We start from the raw sequence: 21,864 nt of genomic DNA on the forward strand, positions 1-21,864 counted from the left end.
GATGGAAACTTAAGAGAGAGAGCAAAATATTTCATTCTTTTCCCCCAACCTTTGTATCTCCTCCGTGACTCGCGCGAAGGAAGATACGCGGTGATGGAGGGAAGGAAAGGACGAAGGGAAGGAGAGGGAGAAAGAAGGACCGAGGGATAAAATAAAAGTGTGTGAATAGAAGAAGGAGTAAGTTGAATAAGTGATGGTGCTGAGGAGAGAGAGAGAGAGAGAGAGAGAGAGAGAGAGAGAGAGAGAGAGAGAGAGAGAGAGAGAGAGAGAGAGAGAGAGAGAGAGAGAGAGAGAGAGAGAACACCACTAAAGCTTCAATCACTCAATAAACTAATCCTCTTCCTTCCTTCCTTCCTTCCTTCTTTCCCTCTTTCCTTCCTTTTCCTTTTCCTCTTTCCTGAGTCCATTTTCATTGGTGCCTTGATAATAAAAAAAGCACTTGCCACCTCTGCACTTCACACACACACACACACACACACACATAGACAGAGTGAGGAGGCGGAGTAAGGAAATGAAAATAAAAAGAAAATCGCATCGCTGTCATATTTCAACGGCCTTGCTTGCGACAGGCCCTTGAATCTCTCTCTCTCTCTCTCTCTCTCTCTCTCTCTCTCTCTCTCTCTCTGGACGCTCTCTTACCTCATTTCTATTCGCCTGCTATCATAACAACGTATCTAGCAATCAACACAGCCATGAGGACACGGCTAGTCATCTCTGTGGCCTTCGAAAGCAGTTCTGATGAGAGAGCGAGGGCGAGAGAGCGAAACAGCAAAGCCCTTCGGAACACAAACTCGAGGCGCTTTGAATCTTTGCTTAAAAGTCAGAATTTCTCCCCAAACAATTTTTATCCAATGTGTTTATAAGTTTTACAGAAGTGAGGTGGACATACGTGTAATGTTTATCCTATTTTTTGTTAAGTTGGCTTGCACATTTTTTTTTTATCAGTTTTTTTATTTTTGGGAAATGTCACTGTAACTAAATTTCCATACTTTTCATTACATTTTTTTTCCTTTTTTATATTTGATTCTCTGAGACATGCGAAACAACTCTGTGGTCAGTCATTTTTCCTTCAGGCATTATGAAATTTTTTGGGCAAGTTTTTTAATATAAGTAAAAAAAAGTATATATATATTTTTCCTTTCTTCACACATATTAGTTTTTCTTTTTTTATGACACATACTGGTATATCTCAAGCACAGTTCTTTGCATTATAATTTTCTCTTTCTAGGAAAACACACAATTAGAACTGGTTAATAACTTTGTGAGGACATGCAGTTTAGAATATATAGCGAAGAAAATTTTGAGACACGAGCTGTTAAAAGATTTGTGTCAATACTCCTACTTAGCAGCTGTTAATGACCTCTTGCACTGTAACTATCATCTCTATCAATTCCCTCCACGTTCTTCTTCTCTCTCGAGGTGAGCTTGTTTGCAGAAAAGCTTCTCTTGTTCAGTTCCTTCTGGTGGTGCAACACATCAATAGTGAGCTGCGAAACGGGGAAACTAAGGGTTGACGGGGAGCGAATATCCCTTGAAATTATACACTAACATATATCTACAGTACACATACAAAATAAAATCCTAATAAATATCACGATACAGCCTACAGGTCCTAGAGCACTGAGCTTTAGGATGCAGAAGGCGCCGAAGGAGGGAGGACGCGGCCTCCTAAAAGCGTAATTTATATGAAGATTATAGTGTACCCTTGGAGGGACGTATTTCCGTTTTTTGTTGAGGCCCGTAATTGTCAAGAAGAGGGAGGAGATGGAGGAAGAGCTACGAGGAGGAGGAGGAGGAGGAGGAGGGAGGCGAAGAAGAAGAGAAGGAAGATAATTAGGAGAGAGAGAGAGAGAGAGAGAGAGAGAGAGAGAGAGAGAGAGAGAGAGAGAGAGAGAGAGAGAGAGAGAGACTGTGTATTCCTAAGCTAGTCTCTTCATCTTCCTCCTCCTCCTCCTCGTCCTCCTTCTATTCTTTCCTTTCTTTCTCTCCTCCGTTCCCTGATCCCACCCATTCTTCTTCTATCATCTCCTTCTTCTTCTTCTTCCCTCCTTTCTTACGCTATCCATCCATTCTTCCCCCTTCTTTCTCCTATCTCTCCACTTCTCCTTCATCTGCGCTCTCTTGCAAGATCCCGCCATGCTGAGACAGTTTTTCTTCGGTATATATATAGTAAATATCAACCCAGCAGCCTCTCTATGTATTCCCGCCCCTTATCAGCTTCCCTCGCTCCATTGGGTTCAGTCGCGCGTCCCTCGCCAGAAGCTTGTCATCGGCAGCACCTTCGTGACTGTATCCGCAAAACATCCCACGGTCTTATCACGGTTACTCAGAACACGCTGTAGTAGAAGTTATTGGCGTTTATCAAGGAGAGTTTTCACAGTCCTAGTAGAAGTTACCGGGGGTTTTTCAAGGGTGTTTTCACGGTTCTAGTGGAAGTTGGAGTTTTTCAAAGGTTTTCGTGGTTCTAGTGGTAGTTTAAGAGGTCGTAGTGGGAGTTACAAGGGTTTTCAAGGTTTTCGTGGTTCTAGTGAAAGTTTTTGCGGTTTTCATGGTTCTAGGGATAGTTTTGTAGGTAGTATTGGAAATTAGAGAGTTTTTAAGTGTTTTCAAAGTTCTAGAGATAATTTACTTGACTCTAGTAGAAGTTGTTGGGAATTGAGTTTTCGTGATAGTTTAATTGACTATACAAAAAGATGCTTGGGGTTTTCCAGTATTTACAGAGCTTTACTGATATAGTTTATCTGACTCTCATGGAAGTTGTTCAAATTTTCGAGTGCTTTCATGGTTCTAGTGAAAATTTAACAGGGTTTCGTGAAAGTTACTGGCGTGCCACGTGTAGGCCGGATGGCGTGTTGCAGCTTCCCCCCATTTACTTGCGGTGAGAAGAATTAGCGTGACGGGCTTAGTGTGACGCGGAGAGAGTGACGCGTAGAGTGCTCAGAATGCTGGAGAAACTTAAAAATCGCCACCACCGCCACCGCTAGAGTTGTCTCCGCCACTCACTCAGTATCCCAGATTATCACTTCAAAGGATACATTATTTATTAAGAAGCACAGGCCGTGATTCACCAACGCGCGAGGCATCAAAGGAGGCGAGATGCGAGTACAGACGAAGGAAGAACTGACGGGAGGAATAAAAGTAACGGGAGAAGAAAACAGACGGCAAAATGGAGGTAAATGGTAAAGGGAAAACAGAAAAGGAAAATTTAGAATAATACTTAAGGAAGGACTGAAGGGAGAAAAGTATGGAAAGGAGAAAATTAAAGGAAAAAGAGGGAAATTGAAAAGTAAAAGGAAAAAGAAATGAAAAAAGTTGTGAATGTTGATGCAGAAAGGACTCTCTCTCTCTCTCTCTCTCTCTCTCTCTCTCTCTCTCTCTCTCTCTCTCTAGGTCATTATTTTTCTTTCTTTTCCGCGTTAATTTCCTCTTCTTCTCTTTCCCTTTTTTTTTCCCCACCTCCTGTCTTTCGTCATTCGCTTTCCTACTTGTCCTTATCTTCTTTTATCCCTCCATTTGCCTATTTCAATATTTCCAGCGTTCAATTTAACTATATATGTGATTGTGAGTGCAAATGAGAGTATGTATGAGTGAGTGTGTTTTGATATACGGCAACTAAGCTTATGTTACTCCCCCGCCTTCCCTCTCTCTCTCTCTCTCTCTCTCTCTCTCTCTCTCTCTCTCTCTCTGGGAAGACGTGATGGGAGAGGAGAGGCGGGAAGAGCCAGGTGATTGCACTTCGATCATCTGCATCAAGATAAAAATTTTCCCAGACAGGTTAATGGCAGGTGCAAAGGTGACTAAGAGCTCCCCCCCTGCCCCCCTCACGTCTTATCCTTTCCATAATCCTCTTTGAAACCCCTCTCCCTCTCTCCCTCTCCTCTCTCTCTCTCTCTCTCTCTCTCTCTCTCTCTCTCTCTCTCTCTCTCTCTTGCGTCTCTATTCTCTCCTCATTTTCGTTCGTCTTAAGGTTGTCTGTCCTGTTTTTGTCTTTTGCCTCTTCGTGTTTTATTGAGTTTGAGGTGTCGCTGGTGGTGGTGGTGGTGGTGGTGGTGGTGGTGGTTGTTGTTGTGGTAGCATGTGCCAAAAAAGAGGAAGAGAAAGGAAGAGGAGGAGGGGCAAGAGGAGGAGGAGGAAGATGATGACGACAAAAGAAGAAGAAGAAGAAGAAGACGAAAACGAAGAAATAGAAGACGAAAAAGAAGAAGAAGAAGAAGAAGAAGAAGAAGAGGAAGAAGAGAAAAAAGACGAAGAAGAAGAAGAAGAAGACCCCAGCCTACTGAAAACAACCTCTTATCTCCTATCACAAGGCAGCGTCAACAAATTTAGCCAAAGCCCCCAAAGATGCCCCGCGCTCTCTCCTTGTGATGGACTGAGATCAAGTGACGCCAGGGCGCCTCTTAATCTTGATCTTGTCTCCCCAGCACAACACCATTCAGATGATGGAGGCAGTGAGCGCTTTCGTTAACTTGAGGCAATGTTACGTAGATCTTAGAGTGCAAATGATGATAATAAAGAATAAAAAACAGTAAATAAGCAGGCAACTGGCAAAGAAGTAATGAAATGAGAAAGAAAGAAGAACAGTGAAACTGTAGAAGGAGACGGAGAAGAGAAGAACGAGGAAGAGAAGAAAGGAGAAAGAAACGAAATAGAGGTGGAAAAAACGAAAAAAAAGTAAAGACGAAGGAAGAAATAAGGAAAACGAATAAAATAAGTCAGTTTGTAGAAGGAAGGAAACAAAAAAGATGAGAAGGAGAAGGAAAGGAAGGAGAGGAGGAGGCAGTGAAGAAAGAGGAACAGAAAGAAAAGAAGGAGACGAAAGAGGGGAAAAAGGAAGCAGAATGAAGAAGAAAATAAACAGGAAAAGAAGAAGGCAGGGAAGGAGGAGGAAGAGAAAGAAGAGAAGGGAACGGAATGGAAAAAAAAATAATAAAATAGGGAATACAGAAGTAGGAGACGAAGAAGGATAGAAGAAAGAAGAATAAAACGAGTCTGTACAACGAAAGGAATAGGAGGAGGAGGAAGAGGAAGAAGAGGAGGAGGAGGAGGAGGAGGAGGAAAAGAAGGAAAATTTGAGACGAGAGGAGACAGGAAGGGAGAGCAGTTTAGAGAGTAATGGACAGCATCTTTTGGTTCCTCTCCCTCTCGCGAGTTATGGAGAGAGAGAGAGAGAGGGAGGGAGGGAGAGGGAGAGAGAGAGAGGTGACTGCTTCCTGTGTGTTTCATACCAGAGAGAGAGAGAGAGAGAGAGAGAGAGAGAGGATAGGGAGGCGGGGCTGACAGTCTTGGTTGCCAAATAGACTCATACACACACATACAAACAAACAAACAAACAAGCATAAATAGCACTAAACAGAGAGAGAGAGAGAGAGAGAGAGAGAGAGAGAGAGAGAGAGAGAGAGAGAGAGAGAGAGAGAGAGAGAGAGAGAGAGATGGTGGGGAGGCAGGGAGGCGGGTTTAACAGTCGTTGCCAAATACGCACGCGCACACACACACACACACACACACACACACACACACACACATACACGAAAACAAACACTAAAAACCTCAAAATCGGTGAATGAAAAGCAAGACAAACAAACAAAGACACAAACAAAGAGAGAGATTTTAGAACACACCTCACATACACACACACACACACACACACACACACACACACACACACACACACACACACACACACACAGTATTACCAAAAGCTCCACGTATCAAACTAGCTAAAATAAAAGTAAAACATCACGTGCTATATTCTCCCTGTCATTACGGCCTTTTTCTGCCAACAGGGGAACACAGACAAAGAAGTTAATCAGCTTTACGTATCGCGGGCCGCAGTAGTAGCAGAAGGCTGGGCTGGGAAAGGGAGAAAGGGGAGAGGGAGATGATGTAATGGGGAGAGAGAGAGAGAGAGGGAACAGACAGGGAAAGAAGATTGGGAAAGAAAATAAACGGAAAAAAAGGATGATATGGATAGAGACTGTAAGGAAAGATAGAATACTGGACTAGGAGGAGACGAAGGAGAGGAGGTGAAAGAGAGATGATATAATGAGAGAGAGAGAGAGAGAGAGAGAGAGAGAGAGAGAGAGAGAGAGAGAGAGAGAGAGAGAGAGAGAGAGGATTAGGCAACAGTAGAACAGTACACAGAGAGGAAATGATAGAAGAGAAACAGAGATTTAAAGAGTGAGAACAGAAGAACACAGTAAAGAGGAAACTGGTAAAGAAAATAAAGAGAGAGAGAATGACAGAAGACGAGAGATAGAAACTGAAAGGGGAAGACTGAAGGACATGGAGTAGTAATAGCGATACTGGTGAAGAGAGTAAGCGAGAGAGAATGACAGCAGACTGAGAGTGTGAAAAAGAGAACAGGAGACAGTAATAGAGAAAGGCTTGATGAAGAGAGTACGAAAGGGAATGACAGAAGAGAGACAAAAAAGACAGAAAGACAGTAATAGAGATGGGATTAGTGAAGAGAGTAAGGAAGACAATGATATAATGAGGAGTAACAGGAAGAGAACCGATGAAGAGTAAGGGAGGAAATGAATTAAGGTAGAGACTGAAAGAGGAGTAATAGGGAGAACTGATGAAGAGTAAGGGAGACAATAACAAAAGGGAGAGACTGAAAGGGGAGTGGGTGGGAGGACCTAGTAATGCTGGAGGGAGGGAGTGCAGTCTGATGTACTTGTAAGATCTCCCTAATTTAGCAGTTCTATAGTGAATACATGAAGGTACAGTTAATTGGATCACGTCACAGGTAGCCTCTCTTCATTCTTACCTGCCTCACTGCACATTCCATTAGTAATTAGTGGCGTGGTTTTCATTTTAATTGAATAGTTAGTGTCATTTGAGTCTATATAATTATTTAGGTCGTCTTTCCTTTCTTGTCTGTCTAATTGTATGGTTAATGTGATGTACTGTTTAATTGTCTGTCTGTGTTTATATGCTTGTCTGTCCGTCAGTCTATCTAGTTTGCTTGTTTGTCTCTTTAAATGCTTGTTTGCTTGTCTGTCTGTCTCTTTGTCTATGATGTCTCTTAATACGCATGTCTGTCTGCCCGCCTGTCTGTCAGTCTGTCAGAAGTTTATGTACACGCTTGTCTGTCTGTCTGTCAATCTGTCTGTCTTAAGTCTGTCTTCTTTCTGTCTGAAATCTGTGTCTTTATACGTCTGTCTCTTTCTTTGTGTGTGTGTGTGTGTGTGTGTGTGTGTGTGTGTGTGTTGTGTGTGTGTGAACCCAAGCCGTCGCCTTCATTACGTCTGACAGGGGACTCGTCAATAGGCAAACAAAGCAGACACAGTCATCGCCAGGCCCAAATTGATGACAGGATTGAAAAGAACGGGATCCTCACCTTGCAGAGCGACTCATTAGTACTGCCAATGTCACGGGGATCATTAAAACTTATCCTTTTTTTACTCCTCTAACAACCAAGGAGTGAGTTTTACATATGTAGCATTGTATATTACCTTTCTCTGGTTTAAATGGACGCTTTTCTTACATAATTCCACGAAATAATTGAAATTTACCCTTTTTCTTCCTTTAACACACAGGACAAAGTAATTTTACATATACTATTATAAATCAAGTTTCCTGGGCTTATATAAACGCGTCTCTTAAATTAATATTCATCATAATTCTCTGAGGTAACTGAATTCTATTATTTTTTATTTTTACAGCAAGCACGAAGGAATAATTTTTGTATACAATATAATAAATCCCCTTTCCTTGATTTTAATAGGTATTCTTAATTCATATCTTTCATATTTTCCTAAGTTTAGTGGAAAATTGTCCTTTTTTCCTTCTATAACGATCACGAAAGAGTAATTTTATATATACCATCATAAATGTCCTTTCCTTAACTTAGGGAATTGTGAAAGATATGAAATGAGAGAAGCGTCTATTTAAGTTAAGGAAAGGACATTTTTTACTCCTTTAACAACAACAAAGCATAAACTTACTACAGTACTACAGATCACCCTTTCTTGATTCACACGAATGCCTCTCTCTCAGCTTCCATCCGTTACAATTCCCAGTCTATTTTATTAACACGTAAATCATCAGAAATAGCTTGGACTTTATCACTCGTACGTACCTGGCAGTTATCTCTTAACCATCTTTCACTCGTATTTCTCCTCCTCCTACTCCTTCTCCTTCTCCTCCTTTTAGTGCATTTTATCAGCAAGATACAGAATACAGCTAGAGGGCAAGTAGAAAGAGAAAGGGTAGGCTATTTTGTTTCTGAAGCACAAATGATTTTCTATTACTAATTAAGTTTCTCTTCTCTTCCTGACTCGTTTATCTAATCCATTCATCCTGTTCCTCACTTTTTCTCTCTTTTATAGTACGTTTTTCGTATTATTTTCAAGGTTACGTGGTTAAAATTATCGGGGTCTAAGTGGACTAGGCACGGATTCACTTAATCTTGAGAAGTACTGCAGGACACCGAAGTCGATTTAAATTACTGTGTGAGAGTAATCGTCCTATAATAAACAAAACAATGTGTTTATCTTACATTTATGTCGTATCATATATTGGCAGTGGTTCTGTTTACATTCCTCCACAACCCAGTACTCAATTTTAATCTTATATTTCACCCATACCGACAAGCCTACCGCCTCTACCTCCTCTCTCCACCGTCATAACATTCTTACCTTGAAGAGTCTCACTCGTGTCCTGCCATGAAGCGAAAGAACACAGAAAAAAAAAAAAAAAACTGTAACGAGCGTAGTGAAACAAGCTCTCTCCGTCTCCGCAAGTCTTCCCCTCCCGCTGGCACGGCACATTACAGATTTAAAAGGGCAACACTACTCGACAACAACTTATGTGGGAAATATTTTTGTCAAATGGCAAAAGAAGACCAGTTAGGGCAAATTCCGTAATAATAATTAAGAATAACATAAATAACATAAACAGACATAGCAAAAATAAAAACCTGAAAGCTTAAGAAATCTAGGAAATTACTCCTTTTAGAATAGTCTGTTTATTCTTAATTATCATTACGGAATTTGCACTACATGGTCTTATTTTCCCACTTGACAGTCATATCTCCCACATCAATTGTTGCTGGGTAGTGTTGCCGTTGTAAATTTGTAACGTTTATATGTGACGTGGCAGCGGGAGAAGGAGACTAGCGGAGGCAGAGAGAGGGGTAGCTTGCTTCTGTGCCCGTTACAGTTCGTTTTTTACCTTTTTTTTTTGTGTTTCGCTTCACGGCAAGACACGAGCGAGGTTCTTCAAGGTAAGGGTCTTCTGAGGATGGAGAGAGGAGATAGAGGCAGTAGGCTTGTCGGTATGGGTGAAATACAAGATTGAAATTGAGTATTGGGTCATGGAGGAAGGTAAACAAAGCGAGGTGAATGTAGGGGGGGGAGGTGAGAAGTGGACTGATCGAATGGCGTTGTTAGAATTCTCAAACAAGGCACGTCAGATAAACTATATATTGATAATGAGTGTTAATTTTCCTGGGCTAGGCTGGAATAGACGGGCATGTGATAAGTAGACAATTGTAATAACTGAATAACAACTGTAGAATGGTAAGAGGTCACGACAGGTAAACTATAAACAGACGTTGGTTTTTTCCTGGATGGACTGGAATAGACGGGCAGGTGACGGATTACAGTAACTGAATAACAACTTGGAAATGGGAGAAGAAAGCACAGCAGATATAGAACAATGGAAAATTAACTTTTTTCCTTCAAACTAAAAGAAAATAGTTTATTTTCTCACTCAAATTGTAAAACATGATTAATTTTCCGCCTCAAACTGCAAAATCCTTTTCTCCCTCACTGTAAAAAGAAGAAGCACTATTTTTTATCAATCAACCAATGAGATTTACAATAGTTCTCTCCCTCTCTGCTGCGTCTCCCGTCCCTGGTTTTCTCAGTGGCGTCTTTTGAAGTCCCCGATCAGAGGCAGTCCCGTTCGCCTTGCTCTTCCCCAAGCACGTCCCGTCCCGCCCTCAGGTCTCGCCTCACGCCGCGGGGACCCACATAATTACTCCCCTTCGTCAGCCTCATCATCATTACCTCACTGGCAGGATTTTCGCCTCTAAAGGGAAGACTGAAGCTGAGTCGTTCCCTCCCTTGCAAGCGATGTTTCGAGGGCGATGGGAAGTGTGATTAAAAAGAGATGTGAAATAGATGTTGATTGGAGGCTGAGAGAGAGAGAGAGAGAGAGAGAGAGAGAGAGAGAGAGAGAGAGAGAGAGAGAGAGAGAGAGAGAGAGAGAGAGAGATGTACCCAAATATCTGTACCACACTAGTCTAACACACACACACACACACACACATAAGGAAGGAAAAGACAGCCATACAGACAGACATAGAGGCAAACAAAATTAAGGATATATAGACAGGGACAGGTAGACATTCAGCAAACAGACAGACAGACGTTTACTCCCACAGCCTCTATGTACTTCCACACAAACAGATAGACAGACAAACAGACAGATAGTCAGACAAAAGAGACAAACATGGGCGCATAGCTAGACAGAAAAACACGAACAGACAGAGAGAAAAGATGGAGAAAAGCACACACATAGCTACATAGTGACAGACAGACAGACTAGGAAAGAGAACCGAACGAAAGACAGATTCACAGAGATGAGAAAAGTCTACAGACAGACAGATAAAGATACAGAAAGAAAAGACAGATAGGCAGACCCGGCAATAGGCTTCAGAAGAGTCAGAAATTCGCGCAGACAGATAGACAGGCAGAGAGATACAGACAGATGGACAGAAGGACAGATCGTACTCTTGCAGGCTCACACGGTCATCTGTTAGCAAGGTCTTCGGGTCAATTTTAGGCTCTGGGAAAGAAGTGCTTTGTCAATGTCCCCGCTTATTCTTCTTTCGCTCCCTTTGTCTCTCTCTCTCTCTCTCTCTCTCTCTCTCTCTCTCTCTCTCTCTCTCTCTCTCTCTGTCGTACCCCGGCGATATTTGTTGTTGTTGTTGTTGTTGTTGTTGTTGTTGTTGATTCTTCCTCACAGTTATCTTCTATTTTCTTCTTTCTAATTGTTTATTTTACTTATTTTGTTTGTCTCATTCTCAATTTACTTGTTTCTTTTCAGTTACTCTTTTTTTTCTCGTTTTCTCCTTTGCATTGTTGTCTCATTTCCCGTTTTCCTTCTTTTTATCATGTATTTCATGTCTGTCTGTCTGTATCTATCTATCTTCCGAATTCCATATTTTTTCCTGAAGGGTTCTGCACTTCCTCCCTCCTCCTCCTCCTCCTCCTCCTGATAAATCTCATTTCACACAGCCTCTTAAATCTTCAAGCTCACTCTATCTGCTTACCTTTCCTTCTTCCTCCTACTTAGCTACCTCTTCAGGATAGCCTAGTCTTTCCTTCCCTCCCTGCCTGCCTTCCTTTCCCTCCCAATATCTCCTTGCCTTCCTAGACCCTTCCTTCCCTCCCCGCCCTCCCAAGCTCCCACTTCCTTTCCTCCTTTCTTCCTAACCCTTATTTTCTATCATATTTTTCTTTCTTTTCCTCCCAAACACTCAATTCTTTTCCTTCGCTCTCTCCGTGCCTTCCCAAACTCTCCCTTTCTTTTCTTCTCTCCTAACACTTCTTTCCTACCCTTTTCTTCCCTCCATTCTCTCACAAACACTCCGTTCTTTTCCTTCCAGCTCCTCCTTCACTCATTCCCTCCCAAACTCTCTCATCTGTATCGCAAGAAATATTGGCCGGACGCTACTTGGGAATCTCATAATATTCTGAAGATTTTTGGAAATGACTCTCAGCCCAAGTACCGCACGGAAGAGGAACCCGAGAAGGACCCGCTGCCTCCCTTTATTGGCGCAGCTTGAGGGGTTCCTGGTTCATTATCCTACTGAGGGTCGAGGCATACAGGCGCAGGCTACCAGTGGCTCTCTTCTTATGTCCTTCTGGGAGACGCTGGCTTTTGAGAGGTTACTTTTTAGTTACATTAAGTTGGGGTTGTTTTGTTTAGTTTAGAGGTTAGTTTAGTTTACGTTAGGCTAGGTTAGTGTTGTTTTTAAGGGTGGTTCTCTTCTTCTGTCGTTCTGGGAGATGATTTTCTTTCTGTAGGTTAAGTTAAATTGGTTTAGTTTAGGTTAGGCTAGGTTAGGTTAGGTTAAGTTAGGCTAGGTTAGTCTTAAGGATGGTTCTCTTCTGTTTGTGGGAGACGCTGGGTTATGAGATTTTTTTTTTTAAGTTAAATTAAGTTTAGATTAAGTTTATATTAGATTGTTAGGCTAAGTTGGTTTAGTTTGTCTTATTAGTAAAGGGTGGCTCACGTTTTCTATCTCTGGCAGACGCAGTTTTGTTAGATCGTTTTCTTTTGTTAGATTAGGTTACATTGGTTTACTTTAGGGTAGGCTGCGTTAATTCAATTATCTTTGTAGTAGAGGTTGGTTATATTTTTCTATCTTTTTGTGGTATTTTCTATTCAGTCTCTCGTTAATTTTTTAAGATATAATTGGGAAATTTATCTATGTATTTTGAGAAATTTACTAATGTTTTCGTATTTTAGACAACCCTCTCTCTCTCTCTCTCTCTCTCTCTCTCTCTCTCTCTCTCTCTCTCTCTCTCTCTCTCTCTCTGCATCAAACCACAAAATTAATAGCCAATCCTGTGTTGGTGTTAGCGCGATGAGTCTATTAAATTATTGTCCAATGAATATTAATTTCCAGTAAGCAATAGTCGTGGTGAAATTATTATCATTTTCTACTATTATTTTCATATAGGCACTAACTTTTTTTTTGTGTGTGTATAAAATTTAATGCTTAGTATGTTATTTTGCGGTTAGAAAAGTTTGTATTTGATTATTATTATTATTATCATCATTATGTGTGTGTGTGTGTGTGTGTGTGTGTGTGTGTGTGTAATTTCATTCCTGTTTCTAATTTTTGTTCTCTTGTCTTGCTATCATTATTCTACCAGCTATTTTCTTTTTTTTTTCTATCATACACGCCGCTCTCAATACATTATTTTATTTTAGTTCAAAAAGCGACATATGTAAAAATTTTTGATGTCTGTACGCCTGTAAAAATCCCTCCTCTTTTATTATCTCTTTTTTATTATTATTTTATCTCCTTTATATCTGTCATTTGTCCATCATTCACTTTCCTGCGACATTTCCATTTTTTTTTTTTCCATCACATCATCTTTCTATCACTATTTTCCATTTCATTTTCCTATCATTATCTTCTACCATTATTCTATCATCACCTGCCACCATTTTCTCTGTGTTCCACCATTTCTCTGTGTTTCACCATTTCTCCGTCATTATCTATCAGTCTCCCATCTCATTATATTCTACCATTATCAGCCATCATTTCCCCATTTCATTTAGCTAGCAGTACCTCCCACGTCTGACAAAAGCTATATACTCGTAATATTTGGCGGCAAAAATTCTTCTTGTCATGCGGTACATTTCAGCAGAGAATTTCCAGCCCCGGATTTGTGAATATGGAGTAACCAATTGAAATGGCTTTTACCGCAAATCACGTGTTGTTAGTGGTTAGTTGCAGTTAGTAACGAGCATTGCACATTACAAAAAGCTGCACATCACTGGTTACCTAAAATATCGTGATGAAAGCTTCGGTGTGGGATTCGAAGCTCCACAGTCGGGTTTGGAAGCGTAATTGAACTTTAAAGGGGATCTAAATCTAAATGCACTTAATGTTATTGCAACCACAGGAGAAGGGAATGCTAGAAAGAGGTAGACTATCAGATTAAACATATGTAGAGTGTATCCGGCTCTAAATGCACTTCACAATACCTTTTTAATTAATTATGGCCTGTAGTAATCAGCGCGAAAGTTAAGTACATAGATAATTGACATATGTGGCCTTGATAGAACTAGGTTATCAAAAACTAAACACACACACACACACACACACACACGAATGTTGAAGTTCACCTATCATTTCATCATTCTTAAAGATACATTATAAATAACTTCTACAAAAAAGAATAAAAAAATGAATAGATTAGTGACAAAAATAAACCCAATCAGAGCTAGACTATTAAAAACTAAACACACACACACACACACACACACACACACACACACACACACACACACACACACACACACACATACATAGATTTACAAACTCACAAAACTTTATATAATATTTGTTCTTCATTCCTCAACAGACATCTAATTAAGAGAAGCTTTGCACATACTTTACATCTCTCTCCTTTAACGCACACTCAACTGATGCTCGAGTTCTTGGCCTATTCACACACACACACACACACACACACACACATACACACACACACACATACACATGCGGAGTTAATCGGCTTGGCACACAGTAAAGACCCGATCCTCGCTACCCACAAGCCCCCGCGTCTCTCTCTCTCTCTCTCTCTCTCTCTCTCTCTCTCTCTCTCTCTCTCTCTCTCTAAGCCACCAGCCTGACCCCTGATTCCCTGTGGCTGCAGAATGCGTGAGAAACAGAGGCTGATGACTGCAAGAGCTCCACTGTGGAAGCTGCGGATGTTCTCATATTATTTAACTTTAATTTATTTGATGTTTTATTTATATATCTAGTGTTTTTTCAGAGAGGTTATTTTTTATCATTTTTTATCTGTTTATTTCTGTTTTATATTTGTGGTTGAAACTTAACTGTAACCTGATCTAATCTTATTTTTATTCATTCTGCTCTTGTTTAGTTAAGTTTAGAATGTCTTACATTCTCCTGCCGTCTGTCTATCTAGTCTAGTCCATCTTACATTCTGCTATTAAAGCTAGATAGACGTTATATTAGTCAATTAGATTACAAAGAATAAGTGCAGGTAGATGTCCAGAATTTCTAACAAACTATAGGAATGAATGGACCTGCGTAAGATATTTAGTTTAGCTAGCTGTGTTGAAATGAAGTTAGGAGGTAATCAAATTAAAGAGAACTGGTGTAGGTAGACGGTCGGAGCTTCTAACAATGTAAGAATGAAGGTTTTGCATAACTGTTTAATTCAGCAGTTAAGTATAGGAGGTGAAGCCGGGAAGAGTCAAGTTACAGGGCAATAAGTGATAGTAAGCGGCTGTAACTTCAAACAAACTGCAGGAAAGTAAACACTGATTAATTTCTTCCTACAGGTTGGAGTGAATGAAGACGCGGGAGAAAGGGAGACAGGAATGCTCGCTATCCCTTACCATAACAGCGACGGAGCTTGAGTGAGTACTGGTAAATTCTCGTTCTTGGCATCGTAACTTGTATTCTGATTGGGTATGACTGACTGACTGACTGATTAACACTCGAATGATAAGTTTTCTGCGATATTTCTTCACTGTATTATCATTTATTTCTCGAGTTTGTTCATGTGGTTATTATAATTTTCCTTAGACTCGGTGGACAAAGTGGTAACATATCTGAACACATTAAGATATACCGACTTCGGATCCCTGTTTCCACTTAGCATATTTCTTTCAGGTACTTGCTCTCACAAAGCTTCTCACCCACTGACGAAATTGCAAAGATCACACCAAGTAAAAGATTAACGTAAGACTCATGCCAAATCACCATCTTTAAAGAAAACTAAAGAAGAAATTCCCTTTGTAATCCTTGTTCTTGTTCATTATCTTTCCTGCAACATTTTCCTGGTATTGTCTCCTCTGGTGTTCTCTAATGACGAGACTCGGCACTTCGCTGGCTTGGGATAATGTATAGACAAGTCGCTCTTCTCCTGGGCGCTTGCGAGGCTCAGTTGTCTGCCAGCCTGAGAAGCCTCGCCTCCCAATGGGCTCAGAATAACGAAAGGGAGGAAAACGTGGAAAAATGTTGTAGGAATGCCTTGTAAAGAAAGAGAAGTACTATGTAAGGTTCTTATGCATTGTGGGTATGGAGAAATGAAAGAGGATGTGAAATAAGGGTGAAGACCGTTAAAAAAATAGTAGAAAAGGGAAAAAAACGTGAAAAAAGTAATAGAAATGTCTTGTAAGAATGAAAAGGAGTACTATGTAAGATTCTTTTGTGTTGTGTACGAGGGAAAATGAAAAGAGATGTGAAATGAGTGTGAAAACCCATAAAAAAGTAAAAAAAGACAATATACATAAATTTTAGGAGAATTTGCATCACCAGAGAGAGAGAGAGAGAGAGAGAGAGAGAGAGAGAGAGAGAGAGAGAGAGAGAGAGAGAGATAAGCAGCTAGGAAGAGGACAACAAGGAGGAGGAGGAGGAGGAGGAGGAGGAGGAGACGATTAACATTCATGAGTTTTCCAGCCTCGCCTTACAAGATCAACTGAACTTAGGATCCGAACACTTCTTCTTGTCTATATATGAGTTTCGATATCACTAAAGGGTATTGGATTCTTTTTAATACTCCTTTGTTTCGTAGAGCACTATGAGAGATTAAACTTGATGAAGAGACTCAGAAATCGTCACAAATAATTATGAACTAGTGACAAAATAAAGGAAAGACACGAGTTTTATATACCAGTTCGCTATTAGTTATAGATATTAGTTCAGTTAGACCAAGAAATTATAAGAAAACGGAGGGAAAACGTTTGATTGAAAATTAAATTGCTTTCTGAAACAGCCGTACATCAACAATTAGTAGGCTAAGGTTATAAACACTACTTAATCTTCGTTTCATAACCACTACAGCTTAGTTACCCGAGAAAAATAAAAAAAAGAAAACGCAGAGAAAACGCTTGATAGAACATTAAATGGCTTTGAGAGACATCCGTACATCAACAATTACTAGGCTAAGTTTCTATAATCTTCGTTTCATAACCACTACAGCTTAGTTACCTGAGAAAAATAAAAAGAAAACGCAGAGAAAACGCTTGCTAGAACATTCCATCACTCAGGGACAACTGTACATCGGAGCGTGGCAAGGGAAGCGTCTCTTAATAGCTACACATATCGTGGCCACAAATGATCATTGAGCGAGGCTATAAGTTCGCTAGGGAGGTTTTTAGTGGCACGTGTTCCTCTGTGTTTGGATGTTTAGCGTGAGTTATGTGGTTGTTACGCTTCCCTGTTATTGGTTTCGCTCTCTTGATATGAGTGTGTGTAGAGAATGAACCAGGGAGCAAGAGAAGCTGGCGAGGCGTTAGATAGAGGGAGTAGTTGTCTGGTTCTGAGTCCTCAAACATTTCAGCATCTTATTACGGCTACTCTTAAGATGTTTTTAGTGTATGGTTTGTTTAAGGGTGTTTTTTTTGTGATTCAAGGGATAATTTAATAGGGATTCTGCAGCATCAGTGGAAGTTATTAGAAATTATTGCAATTCTCGAGTGTTTTTATTGTTCTAGTGATAATTTTATGAGGATTCTGCATCTTTAATTCGCTCTGATGGAAGTCGTTAAAATGTCAGATATGAATTCATAGATGTAGTGATAGCTGAAGAAGACCGCTGCATCGCTACTGGTAAAAACGCCCATGAGAGCCTGACTTATCATCTCCGTGGCCTTTGAGAAACCTGATGCGAGAAAAAACGATTAAAAAAATACGAAGCTGCCACTACTTTGTTGAAGCGAGCATCACAGCGGCGCCGTATCGTAGCACTGAAGGGCGGCACCTTAGGGCGTCACCAAAGCAGCACCATAAGGCGGCACCGTAATGCGTCACCAAAGGGCGGCACAGTAGGGCGGTACCGTAGGTCACCAAAGGGCAGCACCGTAGCGTAGCACCGTAGGGCGTCAGCAAAGGGCGGTACCGTAGAGCGTCACCAGTTGGCGGCACCATAGGGCGTCACTAAAGGGCGGCACCGTAGGGCGACACAATAGGACGTCACCAAAGGGAGTTAAAAAAGAAATACAAACCCCCCCCCTATTTTGTTGAAGCGAGTATCAAAGCAGCAGGTGAAGGATTACCCAGCAGGTGGACAGGTGGGTTAACAAGAGGATAATTAAGTCATAAATGAGTGGCTATTACATCTCATCAATTAAGTCAGAGTGGCGTGTCTCGGAACAATCTATCAAGTGGTTTAATTCACGTCCTAATCAAAAGGCCAGTTAAAGGTGAAAATTCGATACCACGCAACGCAAGGAAACACAAAGGAAGGACTGCTTGACACACAGCAGCAGATTTGTTGGTCCTTACTGAGCTGTTCTAATCTAAGGGACAGTTAAAGGTGAAAATTCGATACCACGCAAAGCAAAAGAACACAAAGGAAGGGCAGCTAGACTCCTATAGCAGCAGATTTGTTGGCCCTTACTAAGCTATCCAATGGTAAGCTAGAGGTGCTGGATAGTAAAGAAGATTCCTCCCCACCCACCTGCCATTGAAATGATACTACTAGAAATAGATACGTACATTACTGTGATTATTATATTTAATTTGAATATTTATCAGTGATTCAACACGATTTATATTATGACGCTTCTCAGCCCTCCTCCTCCTCCTCCTCCTCTTCCTCTTCTTCTCCTCCTCCTCCTCCTTCTCCTCCTCCTCAGGTGCCCAGTTTACATGAAGCTCTCCTCGCCTATATATAAGAGAATGGAACCTCATCCCCGTTTTTTTTCCCAGTCTGATAGCCTACTACTCTAAATTTCACAGTTTTTATTCCTCCTCTTCCCTCTTCCTCCTCCTCCTCCTTCTCCGCGATAGATGGATGGACAGATAAATAAACGGATGAATAGATATTGTTGGTATACAAATAAGGAGATTGAAAAGGCAGATAAATGAATGAATTCAGAGAATAAAGGAGTGAAAAAAAAAGATATTTAAATGAAAAAAGAGGACACACACACACACACACACACAGTACTAATTGAAACGCTGTATAATTAATGAAGCAAATGATGCCACTTAGTAAAAAGACTGTGGGAAAAAAATATACATATATAATAGAATGAAAAAAATAAAAATTGAAATGTATAAACGATGAACGAAATTAAAACCACGAATTAAAAAAAAAGAGAATAAACGATAATACGAAATGAATAACAGTTGATAGTTAAGAAAATCGTACAATGCAACAACAAAAAGAACCAAACGTACAAAAAAATAAATAAATAAATACATAAATAAAAATGGATGGAAAAATGATAAGAACTCCCACCTATTACCACCTGCCCTTCAGTCATCTCCTCCTCCTCCTCCTCCTCCTCCTCATTGTTCTTCCTGACTCACCTCTCGTCTCCACTTCCTCTTAAACCACCACAAAGTAAAAATCTAACACTCTAAAACCCGATATTTTACCGCGGGAAAACTTGACATAGCGTGCATTAATTAGCGGGAGGAAGAGGAGGAGGAGGAGGTGGAGGAGGAGGAGGAGGAGGAGGGCTATGGTCTTGGGAGGAGGGTGAAGAGTGGCCTGCGGTGCTGGAAAGAGGAGAGGAGGAGGAGGAGGAGGAGGAGGCTATGGTGTTGGAATTAGAAGATGAAGGAGGAGGAGAAGGAGGAGGAAAAGAAGTAGGAGGAATAAGGAAAGGCTGTTGTAGTAGCAGTGGTAGTAGTAGTAGTAATAATAGTAGTAGTAGTAGTAGTAGTAGTAAATGAAAGCAAATAGCATGAACTTCAAAGGAAAACTGACGCAAAAATAGTTAAGAATAATAATTAGTGTCTAAGTCATTGTGTTTCCGAGGTGAAGACACAAAAACACTAAGGAAAGTATACCATTGTTTTCCCAAGACGTGAAGTGACGGGCCGACACACGCAACACACTGGTTTCTTTTATGTGTGTTTATCTGCTATCAGTAACTCGTCTCCTTTAGCGTTTCTGAAGCCACGTCTTGATTTAGGGTGTAGTGGAAGTTACTGTGGCTTTGAAGAGTGTTTTGATGCTTCCAGTGATCAATAAGTCATTGTATAAGTTATTGGCGTTTTCAAGGATGTATTTTCTGCTTTTAGTGATGTTTAAGAGGCTGTAGTAGAAGTTACTGGATTCTTATGTTCGTTTAACAGGTTATAGTGGAAGCTTTTAGTGTTTTCAAGGATTTTTTCATGATTCTTGTGATAGTTTAACACGTTGTAATGGAAGTTATTGATATTCTTTAGTGGTGTATTTATGATTTTAAAGATTAATAAGTTCTAATGGAAGTTAGTGGCGTTTTCAAGTGTATATTCAAGATTCTATCCATAAAAACCGCATTGATCAATTGAAAACTGGTCATGATGAGAGAATTAAGCGTTTAGGATACGAGCTTACTGTGTGTGTTTGTTTATACCTGATTTAACGTCTCTTTTATAAATTGAATGTCATGTACACCATTTTCTACAGCACTACTGCTTCATATACTTCTTTGAATGTCCGTATACACTCGTCTCTATGACACAATTTCGTCCCTTAACTGATTGCACGACGGCGGTTGCCAATTTCAGTTGTGGGGCTTCTGGGGTGAAAGCTTCGCCCGAAACCTTGCTGTGGGAATTGGGACACGCGAAGGTCGAGGCTCCAAGGCATTTCTCTTCCCTTAGAGGGCGTGAGGGACCATAGAAAACGTAATGATTGAATGGCTAACTATGAAGAATTGTACCTGACTTGACCAAACTAATTCTGGTGGTAGTCTATCGAACCTAAACTAGCTTAATGTAGCATAAGAAATGATTGAAAACGTAATGACTGAATGGTTAACTATGAAAAATTGTACCTGGTCTGACCATGCTGATCCTAATCTAGCTTAACCTAACCTAGCATATTCTAATGTAATCTAAGAAGAAATGACTGAAAACGTAACGATTAAATGGTTAACTATGAAGAATTGTACCTTGCCTGATAAGAGCGATTCTAATGTCATCTAACCGAATCTTACCTAATTTAACTTATTCTAGCTTGATTTCACGTAACATAAGAACAGTTAATCATAGAAGAATAATAACTGAAGGATACCTGAGAAAAGTTGTACCCAACCCAACGTAACTGATCCTAACAAAACCTAAGTAAGCCTCACATAACCAAGTCTAATCTAACTTAGCCTAACATTTCAAAAGAAGATAGATAACCTAACATAGCATAAGAAGATAGCCTAACATAGCATAAGAAGATACATAGCCTAAAATAGCATAAGAACATACATAGCCTAACATAGCATACGAAGATAGCCTAACATAGCATACGAAGATACATAACCCAACATAGCATAAGAATATAGATAGCTGGATGGAGGAATTGATAGATAAATAGATGGATGGACAGGTAGATAGATATATAGACAGATAGACTGATAGTTCTTGTTCATGTTCTTGTTTTAAGTTCATACGAAAACAGGTTTGGGTTATAAAAGTCTCTCTCTCTCTCTCTCTCTCTCTCTCTCTCTCTCTCTCTCTCGTCTCTCTCAGAAAGTGGCGGTGAGAAAAATAATAAAGCTGCTAGTAATCTGAAACGCCTGGAGGATGCTTGAGTCTCCCTCGCAGTGTTCCAGAAACGCTCCAGCTTTCCAGGATCTTTAGAGTGACCTCTTATGTTCACTCCAAGATGCCTCGAGGCCCCTCCACCAGCTGGCTTTAATGAGCAATGGATTTCCCCACAAAAATATAGTTACGTGCACACATATACATGTACACACTTCTACACATACACTTTCATTCCAGTCTCCTTTATCCCCCCCCCTCTCTCTCTCTCTCTCTCTCTCTCTCTCTCTCTCTCTCTCTCTCTCTCTCTCTCTCTCTCTCTCTCTCTCTCTCTCTCTCTTCTTTACTTCTTATTTCTCCTATTCTTCCATTTCACCATCTTCCGTTTTACTTCTTTCTTTTCTGCCGTGTTTCTCCTCTTTCCTCTCTTCCTTTCTCCTTCAATTCCGTCAATTTTATTTCTTGTTTCTTTTTTCTTTGCCATTTCTTCCTTTTCCTTCTTCCTTTCCTCTCCCATCCTCCTCTATTATCTTTCCCTTTTCTCTTCCATCTCTTCTCTTTCCTTTTCTCTTCCTCCTCCTCCTCTTCACCACTTCCTTTTTCTGTTCCATCTATTCTATTACACACACACACACACACACACACACACACACACA

The 21,864-nt window shown here is 40.5% G+C and overlaps 1 long non-coding RNA gene across 1 annotated transcript in view; it reads left to right on the forward strand.

Annotated features, from left to right (window-relative positions):
* The first annotated feature begins 8,996 nt into the window (after positions 1-8,996).
* Positions 8,997-21,864, forward strand: part of LOC135090538 (uncharacterized) — a 34,185-nt gene continuing 21,317 nt past the window's right edge. The window contains exons 1-2 of the long non-coding RNA XR_010262032.1: positions 8,997-9,229; positions 15,067-15,144. This is a non-coding gene — a long non-coding RNA (uncharacterized LOC135090538). The remainder of the gene's footprint in view (positions 9,230-15,066; positions 15,145-21,864) is intronic.

The sequence above is a fragment of the Scylla paramamosain genome, chromosome 35 (genome assembly GCF_035594125.1).
Source record: "Scylla paramamosain isolate STU-SP2022 chromosome 35, ASM3559412v1, whole genome shotgun sequence".
Lineage (NCBI taxonomy): Eukaryota > Metazoa > Arthropoda > Malacostraca > Decapoda > Portunidae > Scylla > Scylla paramamosain.